At 39.5% G+C, this 8,676-nt stretch overlaps 1 pseudogene; it reads right to left on the reverse strand.

Annotated features, from left to right (window-relative positions):
* Positions 1-1,331: 1,331 nt before the first annotated feature.
* On the reverse strand, positions 1,332-6,468 carry LOC101591604 (annotated as a pseudogene).
* Positions 6,469-8,676: the final 2,208 nt, after the last annotated feature.

Here is an 8,676-nt window from a genome sequence, read left to right on the forward strand (position 1 = left end):
CGGCAGTGAAAAAAAAAAAAGAACACAGTTTAAGAACCTGAAAATGGCCTGGATTTGACTGAAAATTTGTGGATTAATATGAGAAAACACAGTGCTTTGAAAATAAATTTTAACCAGAAAGGATTGGAGAGAAGTGTCTCAAGTCCTGAAAGATAACAATAGACAGTCTTAAATGTACATATCCTGCAAAACTTGCTTTCAAAATTGTTTCAGAAATAAAATATTTCTAAAAAGAAATAAAATATTTCTATAAAGAGAAAAAAAAAGAAGAAAATAAATTTTATATGTAAAACGTATTATGCCTTTTCATTTATTCCAGCCTTCTTTTATGTCTCTCTGTAGAGCTTTACTTTTTTCCCATGTAGACCCTGAACAGTTCTTGTTCTTGTAACGAGGCTTCATGGTACAACAGTTACACACAGGGGCTCTGGAGCCACACTAGTCAAATCTCAACTCAGACATCTCCTGGCCATTTGACTTTACAGAAACCTCTACTTACCCCGGTTTTCCCTTCTCTAAAACATAAATGACAAAATTTATGTCACAGATGTTGTAAGGGGTAACATGAGATTGCTTATGAGGATTAACAAGGGGCTTCTTATGGTTCACTAAACCAATATTATTATATACAAGGAAAATTTAAATAACTATAAATGAATGTAGCAACCAATAGAAAAATTTTGGTGGGAATTTAATAAAAGTTGTATAGTATTTTAAAGGCAGATAATACCCATCCAAAACTTTGAATATGTATCATTTTTTATTTTATTCATTCTAATGAGAAAAAAGATAAAAATAGCAACAAAACAGTTTCAAAATAGGTTAGTAGAGCACTTACAATAATTAATACATTGCATATTGTTGTCTTCGTATTAGTTATTCAGAGGACAAGATGTAGACATGATATGTTGTCTAAACAATATTAGTACAAATCTTTCTTCTCGTGAATATGTATCCTTCTGGTGCAGTAATTTCAGTTCTAAAAATGTTACATAGCTGTGGTGGCACACATCTGTAGTGCCAGCACTTGGGAGACTGATGCAGTAGGATTTCCAAGTTCAAGGCCAGCCTGGTCTGAGGTCCTGTCTCAAAAAATAAAGGAACAAAGATGAATGTTATCTACACATTTTACAAAATTTAACTTTCAAACTCCTTCAACAAAACGATCAAGAACATACCTGTAGTTGTGCTGTTTCTCAAGAGAAGGATTTTAAAATGAATATATTATAGGACTCGAGCTTTTTTTTTCTTCATCCAAAATGTCTCTTTATAAATTAGGGTTACCTGTTTATTTTGCAATATGGGCTAAACCTTCATTTTTTTAACTTCTGGTGTGATTCTTCTTGGTGGTATCAGAAGTTTACATGATTTCGGATATTACTGATTTGTTTCACCATTTCTCTTATGTGTCCACCCTCCTCCTTGAGGACAGACTGGATGCACCTTTGCTGGTAGGCTCTGAGAGTAATGGTGGGTTTTTGTAGACTCAGCGCTTTTTCCATCTTTTGCTGCCCAGAGCCTTTTTTCATAGTAAACTGTTTGATGGCATTGCCCAGATTCTGAAGTTGGTCAGGGATCAGCTGTAATTCTTTCTTCATGTCTCTCACTATCAGAGAGAACTGGGAGCTGAAAATGAAAACTGAAGAACTTTTTTCATCTTGTTCATGATACCTTGTTCTTCCTTTGCTTCATCATATTTGTCAGCTAAGAGTTCAGCCATTTCCCATAGACTTTTCCTCTCTTCTCAACAATAACTGAGATCATCCAGTTGTTTACTTTTTTGGTCATGTAATAATTTGACTCTTTGCTGAATCTCCTCCTTTGCCAGGTCCTGCTTAAGAATGTACTGTTCTCTGAACACCTGGGTGGCTTTGAACACCTGGGTGGCTCTCCTGATGAGCTGGAGATATTCTTCAGGAGGAGAGTCCAAATCCTTTTCAGATGACTTCAGAAATGCTGGGTTGATAGCACTACATTGCAGAATGCTTCCAATGTGTTTTTCGAAGGAATCGGGTATTTCAGGCAGAATACAGAGAGGGGCTCTGCAACTTCAACATTATCTTGCGTACAAAGCAGAAGAGGAGATGCTTGATGAACTGTAATTTTTTTTTTCAGAACTGGGGATTGATCTCAGGCCCTTGCACTTGCCAGGGAAGCGCTTATTCCACTGAGCCATCTCCCCAGACCCTGGACTGTACTTAATAAAGGCCTTATAAGGCATTCATAAGTACTTGGTGATGCAACTCATTGTAGGCCCCAGAATATCAGGAACTATCCAGAATCCTTGAATTGGAGCTGGTTGCCTGCATGGCAATAGCTTTGTACAAAGGATGTGCTCAACAAAGCATTTTTGTTCTGCAGCAAGTTCTTATAAACTATCTTTATCTTCTTCATCTGATCCAAGAAATTTGTGAAGTTTCTGAATCCAAGTTAACCCAACACTATGTACACCAGCTTCATGAGTACAGTGATATCTTGAAGGACACTTGGGATCTCTGTGAAGTTTGACTGGACAAGAACAATCACAATCAAAGGGATCATCCTCTCCAGATGCCAGTTTCAGGGCAAGCTCCAATTCAACACATTCGAACACATATAAAGAAGGAATGAGTTCAGGCCTGGAATCCCAGGATTTTTCTGGTGTGTGGACATATCTTCTTTTCCCTTTATGATAACACAGTGATACAAAATCCCTGATTCAGTAGTTATCACTAAGATGTTAGGGACACAGGTAAGCAGAGTATAGCACAAGTATCATAACCATAGTTATCTTCAGCTGCCGGATGCATGGGCAATGGACCCAAAAGCTTTCTGATATTCCCAGGGCTTTGTAATATACTAACATATGTAAGGAAAGTTTCCTCAATCTCATACAAGATGTACAGTGTATATGACACTACTTTATCTTTGCCCTTTTGTCCAAATATATTCTTCAGGATTGTTGCCAATGGACCAAAGTCAAATGCAACTGCTGTCTCTCCCAGAGATGCAGTATATGCCCTTCCTTTATTGAGTATTAGACTTTCTTCTTCTGCTTCTTAAAGTAAAATCACCTTAGTAGGTATCTTGGGCTCACATAGAGAATAAATTCTTAGTACATTGTCTGGTGGTTGTTTTTTTGTAATTCACACCATTTTATTGGAAAATTTCAGGTGGTGAATCAGATGATATCTGCATGTAAAGATTATATCACCAATAATGGAACAACATCCATCTGGAACCAGCCACAGGATATGCTCAACATCCTGTGTTGTTCTGGAAAACAATACTGTCTGCAATTATACTTAAGGAGGTAATAGTGACATAGGGAACATATGATGTCAGTGGATGACCTACAAATGATATAGGGGGATAAATGAAACTCTTGATCTGAATGGTACCTGGGACGAGGTCATGTTCTCTAAAACTGAAGAATGAATTTTAGGAACTAACAGAGGTTATGAGCAGAATATATTTCTCGAGGACAAGAAAGCTTCTCTCTGAGAGAGAGACAGAAGGTGGCCCCTCAGTGGGTGGTCCCCAGGTTGCTGTCTCTTCCAGGGACTTTAACAGAGGAAAACCAAGTGGTGAAGTAAATCTAAGGTAGTGGAGAACATGAGAACTCGCTTAGGTGGGCATGAGGTGGGACAAAACTATAGTCAGCCAATGAGATTATAAGCAACATTGCTCAGGTAAAATTAATTAAATGAGAATCAAATGGGAAGAGTCATTCATAGCAAGCAGGCATGAATACAGGACAGGGTCTCTTCCTGGGGGGTTGGGTTACTGACTCATTTAGGCTCTTTTAAGGTGATTGATACCTATTCAGAATATCAATCCCTGGTGCCCATTCCTAGGGAAACATGTGGCTACTTTTGTTTACTCTTTTGTCTTGAGGTCTGGCCCACTGTGGGGAGTTTCTCTCTCTTCCAAAATTGTAAAGTCACCTTGTCTTCTATATTGTCTCCTTGAGGGCCTGGCCCTATCAGATTGTCTATGTCTATCTAATTCAGCTGCCTACAACAATGGCTTAGTATTATATTTAAATGTTGTGTTGTTGTTGTTAGCATTATTATTTTTGCTGAGAGCATCTTAAATCAGTTAGCAATTATTAGTTACTGAAAGAACAGTTATTCTTTTTTTTTTTTTTTTAATGCATTTAGCCCAGAGTCTACAGGGTCTCACAATGTAGACTGGACTCATAATGATTCAACTGTTTTCAGCCTCTCCAGCAGCTGGGATGACAGGTAGGCACCACCACGCCTGGACTTTGGTGATTTATTTTGATGTGCAGAACCTTTTAAAAAAGATGACATTCAGGTGGTTGATTCTTTGAAGTATTTCCCATACAGTTTGGTTTTTGATTCCTCTAAATAATTCCCTTCTATTTATAATTTATGGAGTAAATCTTTTTGATAACTTGAAAGGTGTTTCTGTCACTCCAACAAGATGTGATGTGGTACCTTAGGCTTAAATAGCTTACCTGTGAAGAGTCTAAGGTTTTATACTTTATTACAGTTGCTCATGAGAGCTACTCTAGAGTCCACACTGGAAGTTAGGGAACAAAATGAAAGTGACAATGTAGGAAAGGGAGGAGTGAAAAGGTGTGAGAGCTAGACTGGAAGAAAATTTAAACTGAATGGAGAAAGATCAAGATTCCACCATGGTAACACCCTGAAGTGAAATCATGGAGGAGTGGATTACATAGAGCTGGTTGGGAGCACACAGAAAATGATATGCAAGACATAGATAGTGGATACATAGACACAGGACAGATGATAGATAGATGGATAGATAGACAGACAGACAGATATAGATGATGAAAGATGGTAGGTAGACAGACAGACAGACTTGGAGTCAAGAAAGATCTGTGCAAAACGATTCCAAAATCTCTAGCTATAAGGCTGAATAATCAAAAATAAACTGAGGATAAAATTCAAGTCCATGTAGGCAAATAAATGGTATTACTTTCACTTTGGTATTTTCTATATTCACAGGCTTATATTTTAAGCAGTATTGAGACTTGTGGAATCTTAGGTACACTCTATGTTTCTCCACAAGTTACAATTACACATCCCAATCCAAGCAATGCGAGAGTCTGTTGCAGCGAATAAAAGACATAATGGGAGACATGTCAAGAATATTTTATGGCTATGGAAGTTCAGATGAGATTCAGTGAACACATCCCATGAGTAACGTTGTGCTGTGAGTCTTCCACGGCGCATCACAAATTTGGCTCTTCAATAAGCAGTACCATAAAGCCAGTACCTGAGACATTAGAGGGGTGTTTGCAGAAGAACAGTTCAGACTTTTGATCATGTGACTTGCAGGATCATACTTTGACATGAATTCTTTGATTGTGACTGCTTTGGCTGTTCTTGTTCACCTATTAACAGCACAGCCTTGCCATGGCTAGCAATGGGTTTTAATGAGAAAGTCAGTCCTCACGTTGTCAATGTTTGACACCAGAATGGAGCCCTACTCAAGAGTGGTATCAGATGGATACACGTAAGCCTGCATATACATGCTCCAGAGCATCCAGGTCCTCGGTCCTCAGACCCAGTCTGGCAGGATTATTGATTCACAGAGGGCTGGCAGTTAAGGGACAATCCCAAGTCTAAAGTGATCAGAAGAGGCCTAAAGATTATGAGCAGCAGGGTGTGAAAGTCCCTGGGCATTCAAGGTTCTTCCAGAAACATTAGCATCAAAAGGCAATTATACCATCACTGCAGAAAGGATCTGCTTTCCTTTTTCCTTCTCTTCCTCCAGAGGCAGCAGCTCTGCTGCCACAACTCTTGAACTCGTGCCACAGTCCGCGCCCGCCGGGCTCATCCTCTGGCTTCTGACTGCTCAGAGTGCAGGGTGGTGGCAGCTCCCAAGGAGTGCGTCATGTGCCCTTCGTTGTCTGATGTTAACAGCACAATGTGAGGATCTAGCATTTCACTTGGATACAATACAGCATGCTTCAGAGTCAGAGAAGTAGAACTGGTGAAAAATCTCTCAGCAATGGGAGTGGTGCTACAATTCACTGTTACTTTTCCACCTTCAAATTCAGAATTCTTCTCCCATCTTTTAGGTAATTTTAATACCATAAGTTCTTTAGTTCCTGTAAGTGCTACATGATCTTGTGTCAGACTTAACAAAACTTGATAAATTTCAAACAAAGATGGGTTTATGCACAGCAATCTCTGGTACTGGAAGGGGGAGGGCTCCTCGCTGCTGCTGCTGAGACCCCGAAGGCAAACCACTAAAAGCAGCTGCTTTCCCAATCCTGGTGGAAGAACTCTCCACTAGGCTGAAGACCAGGTTTTTTGTAAGCAGCTGTGGCAGCAGAGGAAGCAAGGAGGACAACGATGAAGAAGCTGGTTTCTCAGTCTCTGCAGGGTGCTGGTGTTTTAGCCCCTCCCACAGGCGAGAGAATATGATGTGGTTAGGAAGCCAGGTCTGCCAAAGATCACCATCACTTAAGGAACACTCTGCAGCCACCATCTTGGTCCAACTGCTCTCCTCATTCCAGGATGTGAGCTTTAATTGGATAATTTTAGGGTTAATCTACAGAGTGCTCTAGATTGTGTACTGCCAGAAAAAGGGAGCAATCCTACAACTGATGTCTCAATATTATCTATAGGTATGGTAGACTACAGTGAGGATAAAGCTATACCTAATAAAGAATTGGTAGTCTCTCATTTAACAGGAGAAGTAGGCTGTCTTGGTTACTTTTCTTCATTGTTGAGGCAAAATACCTAACACCTAAACTTAAGGAAGGAAAGGTTTATTTAGCTCACAGTTTATACAGGTTTCAGTCCATACTCAGTTGGCTCCCAAGCAGGGTGGCATGGAACAGGACCAACAGTTCATGGTGGCATAAGACACCAAAACAGCAAGAGCAAAAGTGGGGCTAGCAAGCCTCTTTTCCTCCCTAATTCTGTGTATTAGCTATCTGCCCATGCCTGCACCATCTCGGTACTTTCCTCTTCCACAAGCTGAGGGTGTTTACACAGTTAGGACCCTGATGCCTTGCTGAATCACTCAGTTGGACTTTAAAACTCTTCAATTTGAACAACATCCTAGAGTACTATGGACATGTCCTTTTTACCGCAAGATGCAGAACTGCTGAGTTACTTAGTTAAGCTTCTGGGTTCAAGTTGACATAACATAGGCATTTGCTATTGCAGTATCCTCTGAACTGGATGTTCTCCGAGATATTTATGGAAAACAGTAGCATTAGCTGGAGCATCATATCAGTAGATATCAGGCTGCTTCAGTTCTTTTCCTTGATGAGTGGGAGTAATTTGATTTTCTTTCCCATACTTGCAATTTTTACTTTTTTTCAGAAAAAATAAAGAAGATAGTTCAGATATCTATTAGTACAGCAGGTAGTAAGATATCCTCACAATAAAATAATAATGAGACCTCAAAAGCATGAGGCAAACATTCCATGACGTCTCTGAAATACTAAGTGAAAAACAGCTGTATAACATTACTCATGTTACAAAAGGTATGTGCGATATACATGCATGCTTATATATTCATGGAAAATATATGAACATATGTCACAAATCTTATCAATAATGATTACTGCTGTAGCATGGGATAATATGGAAAAGACAAGGTATTGTAACTGTTAATATACTTTTATATCTTTTAAAATCTAAATATTGAATTACCTTATTGATAGAAATATTTTTAAATGTGAAGCAAATAAATCTTGTTTAATATTAATTGATGCAATTTTTCTTGATTATGAATGGAAGCAATCTCAGAGACTGTATATTAGCACTATTATATTATAAAAATAAATTAATTTCATGTGATCATTTCTCCAGAGACCTATTTCATTCAGGTAACAATTGTCAGAGAATGTCTACTGAGAGACAATCTTTCCAATCTTTCCCTTGAGTGTAACATTAGCATTAGTGTTTCTGGATGTTATTAAGGTAACTAACAGTGGATTAGATTAAGTTTGGAAGAGCTCTAGTCTGCTCTTCCAATACAGAGCATCAACAATCCTATATAAATAAAATCAAGATATCTGGGTTTTAACAGAAGCTGAGGCAAAGATGGGAAGAATAAGTTCTTACAGTGAACTCCAAATATCTCAGAAATAAGTTCCTCCAATGCCAACTTATCAGCTTGTAAACATAGAGTGTATTTATTTCTCCAAGTTACCATTATGCTCCCTTTTCTCCTGGAGAGGGGGTTCCTTGCCCACACTACAGCCTGGCCCATAATCCCTCCCATAGTTATGAAGCCTAGTCAGCACTCATCGCCGGGAAGCAGCTCTTCCCTTGCCCTCACTCCAGCTAGCCTTGCCCTGTGCAGGTCCCTGCACTCTCACTCTCCACACAGACACACACACTGCCTGGCTTCCTGCTCCTCTGTCATCAGTGCAGGTAGGAGTGTAGAATGGCTGCTGCTTCATGGGGCCATCCATCCTTTTCCTGTTTGGTTGTGATGCTCCTTCAACTTCAGCAGCTTCCACTGGAGGTGGCCAGTAGGGGTAATATGGGTCCTGTCTTTTCTCACAGTCAACACAGCTTTACAGTCAACACAGCTTAACTAGTCCTGTAGCCTGGGGTATAAGTGACCCCACCAGTGTGGACACAATCCCACATATCTCCCTGAGACAATGGCAAGCCCTCTCAGATCAATGAATCTTCTCAATTATACCCAACAGTAGGCCAAAATGCCACATAT

This window comes from Octodon degus, unplaced genomic scaffold (assembly GCF_000260255.1).
Source record: "Octodon degus isolate 3935 unplaced genomic scaffold, OctDeg1.0 scaffold00020, whole genome shotgun sequence".
Lineage (NCBI taxonomy): Eukaryota > Metazoa > Chordata > Mammalia > Rodentia > Octodontidae > Octodon > Octodon degus.